Genomic DNA, 16,689 nt, shown 5'->3' on the forward strand with positions numbered 1-16,689 from the left:
TTAGAAATACTTAAACTTTACGAGAAGAAATAAAGCATCGTACAAAATTATGTTGTATATCCTAAACAACACGTTGTAACCTGAAATCATTTGGTGTTGCTTGTAAGTCTAAATGTGTAGCCTCAAAAGACAACCCACAATAGAATTTTCTCTCCAAAAAATATGTCAGAATACCATGTTTTAAGGAAATCCCGCATCGTGAGAAGTTATCTTGTTTTTCCTAAACAACACGTTGTAACTGGAAAAGCTTTGGTGTTGCGTGTATGTCTAAGCATGTAGCCTCAAAAGAGAACGCACAGGAGAATTTTCTCTCGAAAGAATATGTAAGAATTCCACGTTATAAGTAAATACAGTGTGGCACAGTAAAGACAAATAAGTACATATTAGAAATACTTAAACTTTACAAGAACAAATAAAGCATCATGCAAAATTATCTTGTTTTTCCTAAACAACACGTTGTAACTGGAAAAGATTTGGTATTGGGTGTATGTCTAGGTGTGTAGCCTCAAAAGAGAATGCACAGAAGAGTTTTCACTCGAACGAATATGTAAGAATACCACATTATAAGGAAATACAGTGTTGCAGATTAAAGACAAATACGTACATATTAGAAATAAGTAAACTTTACTAGAAGAAATAACGCGTCGTGCAAAATTATCTTGTTTTTCCTAAACAACAGGTTGTAACTCGAAAACTTTGGTGTTGCGTGTATGTCTAAGCATGTAGACTCAAAAGGGAACGCACAGGAGAGTTTTCTCTCCAGAGAATATGGAAGAATACCACGTTATAAGGAAATACAATGTTGCAGAGTAAAGACAAATACGTACGTATTGGAAATATTTAAACTTAATGAGAAGAAATGACGAATCGTGCAAAATTACCTTGTTTTTCCTAAACAACATGTTGTAACTCGAAAAGATTTGGTGTTGCGTGTATGTCTAAGCTTGTAGCCTCGAAAGGGAACGCACAGGAGAGTTTTTTCTCGGAAAAATATGTCAGATTACCACTTTTTATGGAAATTTCACACCGTGAGAAATTATCTTGTTTTTCCTAAACAACATGTTGTAACTTGAAATGCTTTGATATTGCGTGTATGTCTAAGCGTGTAGCCTCAAAAGAGAACGCACAGGATAGTTTTCTCTCGAAAGAATAAGTAAGAATACCACGATATAACGAAATACAGTGTTGCGGATTAAAGACAAATTCGTACCTATTAGAAATACTTAAACTTTAATCTTAGAAATAACTCATGGTACAAAATTATCTTGTATTTCCTAAACAACACGTAGTAACTCGAAAAGATTAGGTGTTGCGTGTATGTCTAAGTGTGTAGCCTCAAAATAGAAGGCACGGGACAGTTTTCCCTCAAAAGAATATGTAAGAGTACCACGTTACTAGGAGATAGAGTGTTGCAGAGTAAAGACAAATACGTACGTATTAGAAATACTTAAACTTTACGGGAAGAAATAACGCATCGTACAAAATTATCTTGCATTTCCTAAACAACACGTTGTAACTCGAAAAGCTTTGGTGTTGCGTGTATGTCTAAGCTTGTAGCCTCAAAAGAGAACGCACATGAGAGATTTCTCTCGAAGGAATATGTAATAATACCACGTTATAAGGAAATACAGTGTTGCATAGTAAAGACAAATAAGTACGTATTAGAAATACTAAAACTTTACGAGAAGAAATAACGCAGCGTGCAAAATTACCTTGTTTTTCCTAAACAACACGTTGTAACTCGAAAAGATATGGTGTTGCATGTATGACTAAGCATGCAGCCTCAAAAGAGAATTAACAGCAGAGTTTTCTCTCGAAGGAATGTCGGAATACCATGTTTTAATGAAATCCCGCATCCTGTGAAATTATCTTGTTTTTCCTAAACAACATGTTTTAACTCGAAAAGCTTTGGTGTTGTGTGTATGTGTGTAGCCTCAAAACAGAACCACAGGAGAGTTTTCTCTCGAAAGAATGTGTAAGAATACCACGTTATAAGGAAATGCAGTGTTGCAGAATAAAGACAACTACGTATGTATTAGAAATACTTAAACTTTACTCGAAGAAATAACGCATCGTACAAAATTATCTTGTATTTCCTAAACAAAACGTTGTAACTCGAAAAGATTTGGTGTTGCGTCTATGTCTAAGTGTTTAGCCTCAAAAGAGAATGCACAAGAGTATTTTCTCTAGTAAAAATATGTCAGAATACCACGTTTTAAGAATACCTCATTACAAGGAAATACAGTGTTGCAGAGTAAAGACAAATATGTAAATATTAGAAATACTTTAACTTTACGAGAAGAAATAACGCAGCATACAAAATTATCTTGTATTTCCTAAACAACACGTTGTAACTCGAAAAGATTTGCTGTTGCGTGTATGACTAAGCGTGTAGCCTCAAAAGAGAACACACAGGAGAGTTTTATCTCAAAAAAATATGTCAGAATATCAAGTTTTAAGGAAATCCAGCATTGAGCGAAATTATCTTGTTTTCCCCAAACAACAAGTTTTAACTCAAAAAGCTTTGGTGTTGCTTGTATGTCTAAGCTTGTAGCCTCAAAAGAGAACGCACAGGGGAGATTTCTCTCGAAAGAATATGGAAGAATATGTACATATTGGAAATACGTATACTTTATGAGAAGAAATAATGCATCAAGCATAATTATCTGGTTTTTCCTAAATAACACGTTGTAACTCGAAATGATTTGGTGTGGCGTGTATGTCTCATGTTCTAGCCTCAAAACAGAACGTACAGGAGAGTTTTCTCTCGAAAAAACATGTCAGAATGCCCCGTTTTAAGGAAATCGCTCGTACTGCGAAATTATCTTGTTTTACCTAAACAGCACGTTGTAACTCGAAGTGCCTTGTTGTTGCGTGTATGTCTAAGCGTGTAGCCTCAAAAGAGAATGCACAGGAGTGTTTTCCCTCAAAAGAATATGGAATAATACTACGTTATAAGCAAATACAGTGTTGCAGAGTAAAGACATATACGGAAGTATTAGAAATACTTAAACTTTACGAGAAGAAATAAAGCATCGTACAAAATTATGTTGTATATCCTAAACAACACGTTGTAACCTGAAATCATTTGGTGTTGCTTGTAAGTCTAAATGTGTAGCCTCAAAAGACAACCCACAATAGAATTTTCTCTCCAAAAAATATGTCAGAATACCATGTTTTAAGGAAATCCCGCATCGTGAGAAGTTATCTTGTTTTTCCTAAACAACACGTTGTAACTGGAAAAGCTTTGGTGTTGCGTGTATGTCTAAGCATGTAGCCTCAAAAGAGAACGCACAGGAGAATTTTCTCTCGAAAGAATATGTAAGAATTCCACGTTATAAGTAAATACAGTGTGGCACAGTAAAGACAAATAAGTACATATTAGAAATACTTAAACTTTACAAGAACAAATAAAGCATCATGCAAAATTATCTTGTTTTTCCTAAACAACACGTTGTAACTGGAAAAGATTTGGTATTGGGTGTATGTCTAGGTGTGTAGCCTCAAAAGAGAATGCACAGAAGAGTTTTCACTCGAACGAATATGTAAGAATACCACATTATAAGGAAATACAGTGTTGCAGATTAAAGACAAATACGTACATATTAGAAATAAGTAAACTTTACTAGAAGAAATAACGCGTCGTGCAAAATTATCTTGTTTTTCCTAAACAACAGGTTGTAACTCGAAAACTTTGGTGTTGCGTGTATGTCTAAGCATGTAGACTCAAAAGGGAACGCACAGGAGAGTTTTCTCTCCAGAGAATATGGAAGAATACCACGTTATAAGGAAATACAATGTTGCAGAGTAAAGACAAATACGTACGTATTGGAAATATTTAAACTTAATGAGAAGAAATGACGAATCGTGCAAAATTACCTTGTTTTTCCTAAACAACATGTTGTAACTCGAAAAGATTTGGTGTTGCGTGTATGTCTAAGCTTGTAGCCTCGAAAGGGAACGCACAGGAGAGTTTTTTCTCGGAAAAATATGTCAGATTACCACTTTTTATGGAAATTTCACACCGTGAGAAATTATCTTGTTTTTCCTAAACAACATGTTGTAACTTGAAATGCTTTGATATTGCGTGTATGTCTAAGCGTGTAGCCTCAAAAGAGAACGCACAGGATAGTTTTCTCTCGAAAGAATAAGTAAGAATACCACGATATAACGAAATACAGTGTTGCGGATTAAAGACAAATTCGTACCTATTAGAAATACTTAAACTTTAATCTTAGAAATAACTCATGGTACAAAATTATCTTGTATTTCCTAAACAACACGTAGTAACTCGAAAAGATTAGGTGTTGCATGTATGTCTAAGTGTGTAGCCTCAAAATAGAAGGCACGGGACAGTTTTCCCTCAAAAGAATATGTAAGAGTACCACGTTACTAGGAGATAGAGTGTTGCAGAGTAAAGACAAATACGTACGTATTAGAAATACTTAAACTTTACGGGAAGAAATAACGCATCGTACAAAATTATCTTGCATTTCCTAAACAACACGTTGTAACTCGAAATGATTTGGTATTGCGTGTATGTCTAAGTGTGTAGCCTCAAAATAGAAGGCACAAGACAGTTTTCTCTCGAAAGAATATGTAAGAATACCAAGATACAAGGAAATAGAGTGTTGCAGAGTAAAGACAAATACGTCAGTATTAGAAATACTTAAACTTTATGCGAAGAAATAAAGCTCCATACAAAATTTTATTGTATTTCCTAAACAAAAAGTTGAAATTGGAAAGGATTTGGTGTTGCCTGTATGTCTAAGCTTGTAGCCGTAAAAGAGAACGCACAGGAGAGATTTTCCTCGAAAAAAATATGTCAGAATACCATTTTTTAAGGAAATCCCTCATCGTGCGAAATTATCTTGTTTTTCCTAAACAACACGTTGTAACTCGAAAAGCTTTGGTGTTGCTTGTATGTCTAAGGGTGCAGCCTCAAAAGAGAATGCACAGGAGAGTTTTCTCTCAAAAGAATATGTAAGAATACCACGTTATAAGGAAATACAGTGTTGCAGAGTAAAGACAAAATATGTACGTTTTAAAAATACTTAAACTTTGTGAGAAGAAATAAGGCATCATAAAAAAAAATCTTGTATTTCCTAAACTACACGTTGTAACTCGAAAACATTTGGTGTTGCGTGTATGTCTAAATATATAGCCTCAAAAGAGAACCCACAGGAGAATGTTATCTCGAAAAAATATATCAGAATACCACGTTTTATGGAAATCCCGCATCGTGCGAAATTATCTTCTTTATCTTAAACAAAACGTTGTAAATCGAAAAGCTTTGGTGTTGCGTGTATGTCTAAGCATGTAGCCTCAAAAGAGAACACACAGGAGAGTTTTATCTCGAAAGAATATATATGAATATCACGTTATAAGGAAATAAAGTGTTGCAGAGTAAAGAAAAATATGTACGTATTAGAAATACTAAAACTTTACAAGAAGAAATAACGCATCATACAAAATTATCCTGTATTTCCTAAACAACACGTTGTAACTCGAAAAGATGTGATGTGGCATTTATGTCTAAGCATATAGCCTCAAAAGAGAACCCACAGGAGAATTTTCTCTCGAAAAAATATGTCAGAATACCACGTTTTAAAGAAATCCTGCATCGTGCGAAATTATCTTGTTTTTCATAAACAACACGTTGTAATTCGAAAAGCTTTGGTGTTGCTTAAATGTCTAAGCGTGTAGCCTCAAAAGAGAATGAAAAGGAGAGTTTTCTCTCTAAAAAATATGTCAGAATACCACCTTTTAAGAAAATCCAGTATCTTGCGAAATTATCTTTTTTTTCCTAAACAACTTGTTGTAAATCGAAAAGCTTTGGAGTTGCGTTTTTGTCTAAGCGTGCAGCCTCAAAAGAGAACGCACAGGAGAATTTTCTCTCATAACAATATGTAAGAATACCACTTTACAAGGAAATACAGTCTTGTAGAGTAAAGACAAATAAGTACGTATTAGAAACACTTAAACATTAAAAGAAGAAATAAAGCATCGTACAAAATTATCTTTTATTTTCTAAATTACACGTTGTAACTCGAAAAGATTTGGTTTTGCGAGTATGTCTAAGCATGTAGCCTCAAAAGAGAATGCAAAGGAGAGTTTTCTCTCGAAAAACCATATCAGAATACCACGATTTATGGAAATCCCGCATCGTGTGAAATTATCTTGTTTTTCTTAAAGAAGATGTTGTAACTGGAAAAGCTTTGGTGTTGCGAGTTTGTCTAAGCATGCAGCCTCAAAAGAGAACGCACAGGAGAGTTTTCTCTATTAACAATATGTAAGAATACCACGTTACAAGGAAATACAGTCTTGTAGAATAAAGACAAATAAGTACGTTTTAGAAACACTTAAACATTAAGAGAAGAAATAAAGCATCGTATAAAATTATCTTGTATTTTCTAAACAACACGTTGTAACTCGAAAAGATTTGGTGTTGCGTGTATGACTAAGCGTGTAGCCTCAAAAGAGAACGCACAGGGGAGTTTTCTATCGAAAAAAATATGTCAGAATATCACGTTTTAAGAAAATCCCGTATCGTGCGAAATTATCCTGTTTTTCCTAAACAACTTGTTGTAACTCGAAAAACTTTGGTGTTGGGTTTTTGTCTAAGCGTGCAGCAGCAAAAGAGAATGCACAGGAGAGTTTTATCTCGAAAGAATATGTAAAAATACCATGTTATAAGGAAATATTGTGTTGCAGAGTAAAGTCAAATACCTACGTATTAGAAATACTTAAACTTTACAAGAAGAAATAACGCATCATGCAAAATTATCTTGTTTTTCCTAAACAACACGTTGTAACTCGAAAAGATTTGGTGTTGCGTGTATGTCTAAGCTTGTAGCCTCAAAAGAAAATGCACAGGAGAGTTTTCTCTCGAAAAAAAATGTCAGAATACCACGTTTTAAGGAAATCCCGCATCTTGAGAAATTATCTAGTTTTTCCTAAACAACATGTTGTAACTTGAAAAGCTTTGGTGTTGCATGTATGTCTAAGCGTGTAGCCACAAAAGAGAATGCACATGAGAGTTTTCTCTCGCAAGAATATGTATGAATACCACGTTACAAGGAAATACAGTTTTGCAGAGTAAAGACAAATAGGTACATATTAGAAACACTTAAACATTACGAGAATAACGCATCATGCAAAATTATCTTGTATTTCATAAACAACACGTTGTAACTCGAAAAGCTTTGGTGTTGCATGTATGTATAAGCGTCTAGCCTCAAAAGAGAACGCACGGAAGAGTTTTCTCTCGAAAGAATATGTAAGAATACCATGTTATAAGGAAATACAATGTTGCAGAATAAAGACAAATACATACGTATTAGAAATACTTAAACTTTACAAGAAGAAATAACGCATCGTAAAAAATTATCTTGTATTTCCTAAACAACACGTTGTAACTCGAAAAGATTTGGTGTGGTGTGTATGTCTCAGCGTGTAGCCTCAAAAGAGAACCCACAGGAGAAATTTCTCTTGAAAAAATATGTCAGAATACCACGTTTTAAGGAAATCCCGCATCGTGCGAAATTATCTTGTTTTTCCTAAACAACACGTTTTAACTCGAAAAGCTTTGGTGTAGCTTGTATGTCTCAGCGTGTAGCCTCAAAGGAGAACACACAGGAGAGTTTTCTCTCGAAAAAATATGTCTGAATACCACGTTTTAAGGAAATCCTGCATCGTGAGAAATTATCTTATTTTTCCTAAACAACTTGTTGTAACTCGAAAAACTTTGGAGTTGCGATTTTGTCTAAGCGTGTAGCCTCAAAAGCGAATGCACAGGACAGGTTTCTCTCAAAAGAATATGTAAGAATTCCACGTTATAAAGGAATACAGTGTTGCAGAGTAAAAACAAATACGTATGTATTAGAAATATTTAAAATTTACGAGAAGAAGTAATGTATCGTGCAAAAATATCTTGTTTTTCCTAAACAACACGTCTTAACTAGAAAAGATTTGGTGGTGCGTGTTTGTCTAAATGTGTATCCTCCAAAGAGAACCCACAGGAGAATTTTCTCTTGAAAAAATATGTCAGAAATCACGTTTTAAGGAAATACCGCATCATGCGAAATTATCTTGTTTTTCCTAAACAACACATTGTAACTCGAAAAGCTTTGGTGTTGCATGTATGTCTAAGCATGTAGCCTCAAAAGAGAATGCACAGGAGAGATTTCTCTCGAACGAATATGTAAGAATACCACGTTATATGGAAATACAGTGTTGCAGAGTAAAGACAAATACATACGTATTAGAAATACTTAAACTTTACGAGAAGAAATAACACATCATATAAAATTATCTTGTATTTCCTAAACAACACGTTGTAACTCGAAAAGAGTTGGGGTTGTGTGTATGTCTAAACATGTAGCCCCAAAGAGGACCCACAGGAGAATTTTCTCTCGAAAAAATATGTCAGAGTACCAACATTAAAGGAAATCCTGCAACGTGCGAAATTATCTTGTTTTTCCTAAACAACACGTTGTAACTCACAAACCTTTGGTGTTGCTTGTATGTCTCTACGTGTAGCCTCAAAACAGAACGCATAGGAGAGTTTTCTCTCGAAAAAATATGTCACAATACCATGTTTTAAGAAATCCTGCATCATGAGAAGTTATTTTGTTTTTCCTTAACAACATGTTTTAAAACGAAAAGCTTTGGTGTTGCGTGTAGGTCTAAGTGTGTTGCCTCAAAAGAGAATGCACAGGAGAGTTTTCTCTCGCAAGAATATGTAAGAATACTACGTTACAAGGAAATTCAATTTTGCCGAGTAAAGACAAATATGTACATATTAGAAATACTTAAACTTACAAGAAGAAATAACGCATCGTACAAAATTATCTTGTATTTCCTAAACAACACGTTGTAACTCGAAATGATTTGGTGTGGCACATATGTCTATGCATGTAGCCTCAAAAGAGAACGCACAGGAGAGTTTTCTCTCGAAAAAATATGTCAGAATCCCACGTTTTAAGGAAATCCCGCATCATGCGAAATTATCTTGTGTTTCCTAAACAACAGGTTGTATCTCAAAAAGATTTGGTGTTGTGTGTATGTCTAAGCATGCAGCCTCAAAGAGAACGCACAGGAGAATTTTCTCTCATAAAAATATGTCAGAATACCACGTGTTACAGAAATCCCGCATCGTGCGAAATTATCTTGTTTTCCTAAACAACACGTTGTAACTCGAAAAGCTTTGGTGTTGCGTGTATGTCTAAGCATGTACATTCAAAAGAGAACAAAGAGGAGAGTTTTCTCTCAAAAGAATATGTAAGAATACCACGTTATAAGTAAATACAGCGTTGCAGAGTAAAGACAAATATGTACGTATTAGAAATACTTAAAATTTATGAGAAGAAATAATGCATCGTGCAAAATTACGTTGTTTTTCCTAAACAACACATTGTAACTCCAAAAGATTTTGTGTTGCGAGTATGTCTAAGCGTGTAGCCTCAAAAGAGAATGTACCTGAGAGTTCTCTCTCGAAAAAATATGTCAGAATACCACGTTTTAAGGAAATCCCGCATCGTGCTAAGTTATCTTGTTTTTCCTAAACAACACGTTGTAACTCGAAAAGCTTTGGTGTTGCGTGTATGTCTAAGTGTGTAGCCTCAAAAGGGAACGCACAGGAGAGTTTTCTCTCGAAAGAATATGTAAGAATACCACGTTTTAAGGAAATCCTGCATCTTGCGAAATTTTCTTGTTTTTCCTTAAGAACACGTTGTAACTCGAAAAGCTTTGGTGTTGCATGTATGTCTAAGCGTGCAGTATCAAAAGAGAATGCACAGGACAATTTTCTCTCGAAAGAATATGTAAGAATACCACGTTGTAAGGAAATACAGTGTTGCAGACTAAAGACAAATACGTACGTATGAGAAATACTTAAACTTTACGAGAAGAAATAACGCATCGTATAAAATTATCTTGTATTTCCTAAACAACACGTTGTAACTCGAAAAGATTTGGTGTTGTGTGTATGTCTAAACGTGCAGCTACAAAGAGGAACCACAGGAGATTTCTCTCGAAAAAATATGTCAGAATACCAACTTTTAAGGAAATCCTGCAATGTGCGAAATTATCTTGTTTTTCCTAAACAACACGTTGTAACTCGAAAAATTTTGGTGTTGCTTGTATGTCTCCACGTATAGCCTCAAAAGAGAACACACGGGAGAGTTTTCTCTCGAAAAAATATGTCACAATACCATGTTTTAAGGAAATCCTGCATCATGAGAAATTATCTTATTTTTTCCTAAACAACATGTTTTAAAACGAAAAGCTTTAGTGTTGCGTGTAGGTCTAAATGTGTAGCCTCAAAAGAGAATGCACAGGAGAGTTTTCTCTCGCAAGAATATGTAAGAATACCACGTTACAAGGAAATACAGTTTTGCAGAGAAAAGACAAATACGTACATATTAGAAATACTTAAACTTACGAGAAGAAATAACACATCGTACAAAATTATCTTGTATTTCCTAAACAACACGTTGTAACTCGAAAAGATTTTGTGTGGCGTATATGTCTATGCGTGTAGCCTCAAAAGAGAACACACAGGAGAATTTTCTCTCGAAAGAATATGAAAGAATTACACGTTATAACGGGATACAGGGTTGCAGAGTAAAAAAAAATAAGTACATTTTAAAAATACTTAAACTTTATGAGAAGAAATAATGCATCATGCAAAATTATCTTGTTTTTCCTAAACAGCACGTTATACCTCGAAAAGATTTGGTGTTGCGTGTATGACTAAGCGTGTAGCCTCAAAAGAGAACGCCCAGGAGAGTTTTCTCTCGAAAAAAATATGTCAGAATACCACGTTTTAAGGAAATCCCGCATTGTGAGAAATTATCTTGTTTTTCCTAAACAACATGTTTTAACTCGAAAAGCTTTGTGTTGCGTGTATGTGTAAGTGTGTAGCCTCAGAAGAGAACGCACAGGAGACTTTTCCCTTGAAAGAATAAGTACGAATACCACGTTATAAGGAAATACAGTGTTGCAGAGTAAAGACAAATACGTACGTATTAGAAATACTTAAAATTTACGAGATTAATAATGCATCGTGCAAAATTATCGTGTTTTTCCTAAACAACACGTTGTAACTCGAAAAGATTTGGTGTTTCGAGTATGTCTAATCATGTAGCCTCAAAAGAGAACGCACGTGAGAGTTTTCTCTCAAAGAAATATGTCAGAATACCAAGTTTTAAGGAAATCCAGCATCGTGCGAAATTATCTTGTTTTTCCTAAACAACAGGTTGTAACTCGAAAAGCTTTGGTGTTGCGTGTATGTCTAAGCATGTAGCCTCAAAAGGGAACGCACAGGAGAGTTTTCTCTCGAAAGAATATGTAAGAATACCACGTTTTAAGGAAATCCCGCATCTTGCGAAATTATCTTGTTTTTCCTAAAAACACGTTGTAACTCGAAATGCTTCAATATTGCGTGTATGTCTAAGCATGTAGCCTCAAAAGAGAACGCACAGGATAGTTTTCTCTCGAAAGAATATGCAAGAATACAACGTTATAAGGAAATACAGTGTTGCAGAATAAAGACAACTATGTATGTATTAGAAATACTTAAACTTTACTCGAAGAAATAAGGCATCGTACAAAATTATCTGGTATTTCCTAAACAACACGTTGTAACTCGAAAAGATTTGGTGTTGCGTGTATGTCTAAGTGTGTAGCCTCAAAAGAAACAGGAGAATTTTCTCTCGTAAAAATATGTCAGAATACCACGTTTTAAGAATACCTCATTACAAGGAAATACAGTGTTGCAGAGTAAAGACAAATACGTAAATATTAGAAATACTTAAACTTTACAAGAAGAAATAACGCATCGTGCAAAATTATCTTGTTTTTCCTAAATAACACGTTGTAACTCGAAAAGATTTGGTGTTGCGTGTATGTCTAAGCGTGTAGCCTCAAAAGAGAACGCACAGGAGAGTTTTCTATCGAAAAAATATGGCAGAATACCACGTTTTAAGGAAATACAGCATTGTGCAAAATTATCTTGTTTTTCCTAAACAACACGTTTTTACTCGAAAAGCTTTGCGTTGTGTGTATGTCTAAGTGAGCAGCCTCAGAACAGAACGCATAGGAGAGTTTTCTCTCGAAACAATATGTCAGAATACCATGTTACAAGGAAATAAAGTGTTGCAGAGTAAAGTCAAAGACGTACGTATTAGAAATAATTAAAGTTTACGAGAAGAAATAACGCTCCGTACAAAATTACCTTGTATTTCCTAAACAACAAGTTGAAATTCGAAAAGATTTGGAGTTGTGTGTATGTTTAAGCTTGTAGCCACAAAAGAGAACACACAGGAGAGTTTTCTCTCGAAAAAATATGTCAGAATACCACGTTTTAAAGAAATCGCACATCTTGCGAAATTATCTTGTTTTTCCTTAACAACAAGTTGTAACTCAAAAATCTTTGGTGTTGCGTTTATGTCTAAGCACGCACCCTCAAAAGAGAATGCACAGGAGATTTTTCTCTCGAAAGAATATGTAAGAAGACCACGTTATAAGGAAATACAGTTTTGCAGATTAAAGACAAATATGTCCGTATTAGAAATATTTAAAATTTACGAGAAGAAATGACGCATCATGCAAAATTATCTTATTTTTCCTAAACAACAGGTTGTACCTCGAAAGAATTGGTGTTTCCTGTATGTCTAAACGTGTAGCCTCAAAAGAGTACCCAAAGGAGAATTTACTCTCGAAAAAATATGTCATAATACCATGTTTTAAGGAAATCCCCTATCCTGCGAAATTTTCTGGTTTTTCCTAAACAACACCTTTTAATTCGAAAAGCTTTGGTGTTGCCAGTATGTCTAAGCGTGTAGCCGCAAAAGAGAACGCAAAGGAGAGATTGGTCTCAAAAAAAAAATATGTAAGAATACCACGATATAAGGAAATACAGTGTAGCAGAGTAAAGACAAATATGTACGTATTAGAAATACTTAAAATTTACGAGAAGAAATAATGCATCATGCAAAATTTTCTTGTATTTCCTAAACAACACGTTGTAACTCGAAAAGATTTTGTGTTGCGTGTATGGTAAAGTATGTAGTCTCAAAAGAGAACGCACAGAACAATTTTCTCTCGAAAAAATATTTCAGAATACCACGTTTTAAGGAAATCCAGCATCGTGCGAAATTATCTTGTTTTTCCTAAACAACACGTTGTAACTCGAAAAGCTTTGGTGTTGCATGTATTTCTAAGCAGGCAGCCTCAAAAGAGAACACACAGGAGAGTTTTCTCTCGAAAGAATATGTAAGAATACCACGTTATAAGGAAATATAGTGTTGCAGAGTAAAGACAAATAAGTACGTATTGGAAATACATAAATTTACGAGAAGAAATATCACATCGTGCAAAATTATCTTGTTTTCCCTAAACAACACATTGTAACTCGAAAAGATTTGGTGATGCGTGTATGTATAAGCTTGTTGCCTCAAAAGAGAAGGCACAGGAGTGTTTTCTCTCTAAAAAATATGTCAGAATACCACGTTTTAAAGAAATCCCGCATCGTGCAAAATTATCTTGTTTTTCCTAAACAACATGTTTTAACTCGAAAGGCTTTGGTGTTACTTCTATGTTTAAGTGTGCAACTTCAAAAGAGAACGCACAGGAGTGTTTTCTCTCCAAAGATTATGTAAGAATACCACGTTATAAGGAAATACAGTGTTGCAGAGTAAAGACAACTATGTACGTATTAGAAACACTTAAACTTTATGAGAAGAAATAACTCATCGTACAAAATTATCTTGTATTTCCTAAAAAACACGTTGTAACTCGAAAGGATTTGGTGTTGTGTGTATGTCTAAGTGTGTAGTCTCAAAGGAGAACGCACAGGAGAGTTTTCTCTCGAAAAAAATATGTCAGAATACCACATTATATGGAAATCACGCATCTTGGGAAATTATCCCATTTTTCCTTAACTACATATTTCAACTCGAAAAGCTTTGGTGTTGCTTGTATGTCTAAGCGTGTAACCTCAATAGAGAATGCACAGGAGAGTATTCACTCGAAAGAATATGTAACAAATAAACGTTATAAGGAAATACAGAGTTGCATATTAAATACAAATACGTACATATTGCAAATACTTAAACTTTATGAGAAGAAATAAAGCATCGCGCAAAATTATCTATTTTTTCCTAAATAACACGTTTTAACTCGAAAAGATTTGGTGTTGAGTGTATGTCTATGCTTCTAGCCTCAAAAGAGAATGCACAGGAGAATTTTCTCTCGAAAAAACATGTCAGAATACCCCGTTATAAGGAAATCGCCCATCGTGCAAAATTATCTTCTTTTTCCTAAACAACACGTTGTAACTTGAAAAGCTTTGGTGTTGCGTGTATGTCTAAGCGTGTAGCCTCAAAAGAGAACGCACAGGAGAGTTTTCTCACAAAAAAATATGTCAGAATACCACGTTTTAAGGAAATCCTGCATCGTGCAAAATTATCTTTTTTTTTTCCTAAACAGCTTGCTGTAACTCGAAAAGTTTTGGTGTTGCGTTTTTCTCTATGCGTGCAGTCTCAAAAGGGAACGCACAGGAGAGTTTTCTCTCGAGAGAATATATAAGAATACCACGTTATAAAGAAATACAGTGTTGCAGAGTAAAGACAAATAAGTACGGATTAGAAATACTTAAAATTTACGAGAAGAAATAACGCCTCATGGAAAATTATCGTGTTTTACCTAAACAACACATTGTAACTCGAAAAGATTTTGTGTTGCGTGTATGGTAAAGAATGTAGTCACAAAAGAGAAAGAACTGGAGAGTTTTCTCTCGAAAAAATATGTCAGAATACCACGTTTTATGGAAATACCGCATCATGTGATATTATCTCGTTTTTCCTAAACAACACGTTGTAACTCGAAAAGCTTTGGTGTTGTGTTTATGTCTAAGCATGTAGCCTAAAAAGAGAACGCACAGGAGAGTTTTCTGTCGAAAGAATATGTAAGAATTCCACATTATAACGTAATACAGTGTTGCAGAGTAAAGACAAATATGTACGGATTAGAAATACTTAAACTTTACGAGAAGAATATTGCATCATGCAAAATTATCTTGTATTTCCTAAACAACACGTTGAAACTCGAAATGATTTGTTGTTGTGTGTATGTCTAAACGTGGATCCTCAAAAGGGGACTCACAGGAGAATTCTCTCTAGAAAAAATATGTCACAATACCACGTTTTAAGGAAATCCGGCATCGTGCGAAATTATGTTATTTTTCCTAAACAACATGTTGTAACTCGAAAAGCTTTGGTGTTGCGTGTATGTCTAAGCTTGTAGCCTCAAAAGAGAACGCACATGAGAGATTTCTCTCGAAGGAATATGTAATAATACCACGTTATAAGGAAATACAGTGTTGCATAGTAAAGACAAATAAGTACGTATTAGAAATACTTAAACATTACGAGAAGAAATAACGCAGCGTGCAAAATTACCTTGTTTTTCCTAAACAACACGTTGTAACTCGAAAAGATATGGTGTTGCATGTATGACTAAGCATGCAGCCTCAAAAGAGAATTAACAGCAGAGTTTTCTCTCGAAGGAATGTCGGAATACCATGTTTTAATGAAATCCCGCATCCTGTGAAATTATCTTGTTTTTCCTAAACAACATGTTTTAACTCGAAAAGCTTTGGTGTTGTGTGTATGTCTAAGTGTGTAGCCTCAAAACAGAACCACAGGAGAGTTTTCTCTCGAAAGAATGTGTAAGAATACCACGTTATAAGGAAATGCAGTGTTGCAGAATAAAGACAACTACGTATGTATTAAATATACTTAAACTTTACTCGAAGAAATAACGCATCGTACAAAATTATCTTGTATTTCCTAATCAAAACATTGTAACTCGAAAAGATTTGGTGTTGCATGTATGTCTAAGTGTGTAGCCTCAGAAGAGAATGCACAAGAGTATTTTCTCTAGTAAAAATATGTCAGAATACCACGTTTTAAGAATACCTCATTACAAGGAAATACAGTGTTGCAGAGTAAAGACAAATATGTAAATATTAGAAATACTTTAACTTTACGAGAAGAAATAACGCAGCATACAAAATTATCTTGTATTTCCTAAACAACACGTTGTAACTCGAAAAGATTTTGTGTTGCGTGTATGGTAAAGTATGTAGTCTCAAAAGAGAACGCACAGAACAATTTTCTCTCGAAAAAATATTTCAGAATACCACGTTTTAAGGAAATCCAGCATCGTGCGAAATTATCTTGTTTTTCCTAAACAACACGTTGTAACTCGAAAAGCTTTGGTGTTGCATGTATTTCTAAGCAGGCAGCCTCAAAAGAGAACACACAGGAGAGTTTTCTCTCGAAAGAATATGTAAGAATACCACGTTATAAGGAAATATAGTGTTGCAGAGTAAAGACAAATAAGTACGTATTGGAAATACATAAATTTACGAGAAGAAATATCACATCGTGCAAAATTATCTTGTTTTCCCTAAACAACACATTGTAACTCGAAAAGATTTGGTGATGCGTGTATGTATAAGCTTGTTGCCTCAAAAGAGAAGGCACAGGAGTGTTTTCTCTCTAAAAAATATGTCAGAATACCACGTTTTAAAGAAATCCCGCATCGTGCAAAATTATCTTGTTTTTCCTAAACAACATGTTTTAACTCGAAAGGCTTTGGTGTTACTTCTATGTTTAAGTG

Source organism: Apodemus sylvaticus, chromosome 17, assembly GCF_947179515.1.
Source record: "Apodemus sylvaticus chromosome 17, mApoSyl1.1, whole genome shotgun sequence".
In the NCBI taxonomy this organism is placed as follows: Eukaryota; Metazoa; Chordata; class Mammalia; order Rodentia; family Muridae; genus Apodemus; species Apodemus sylvaticus.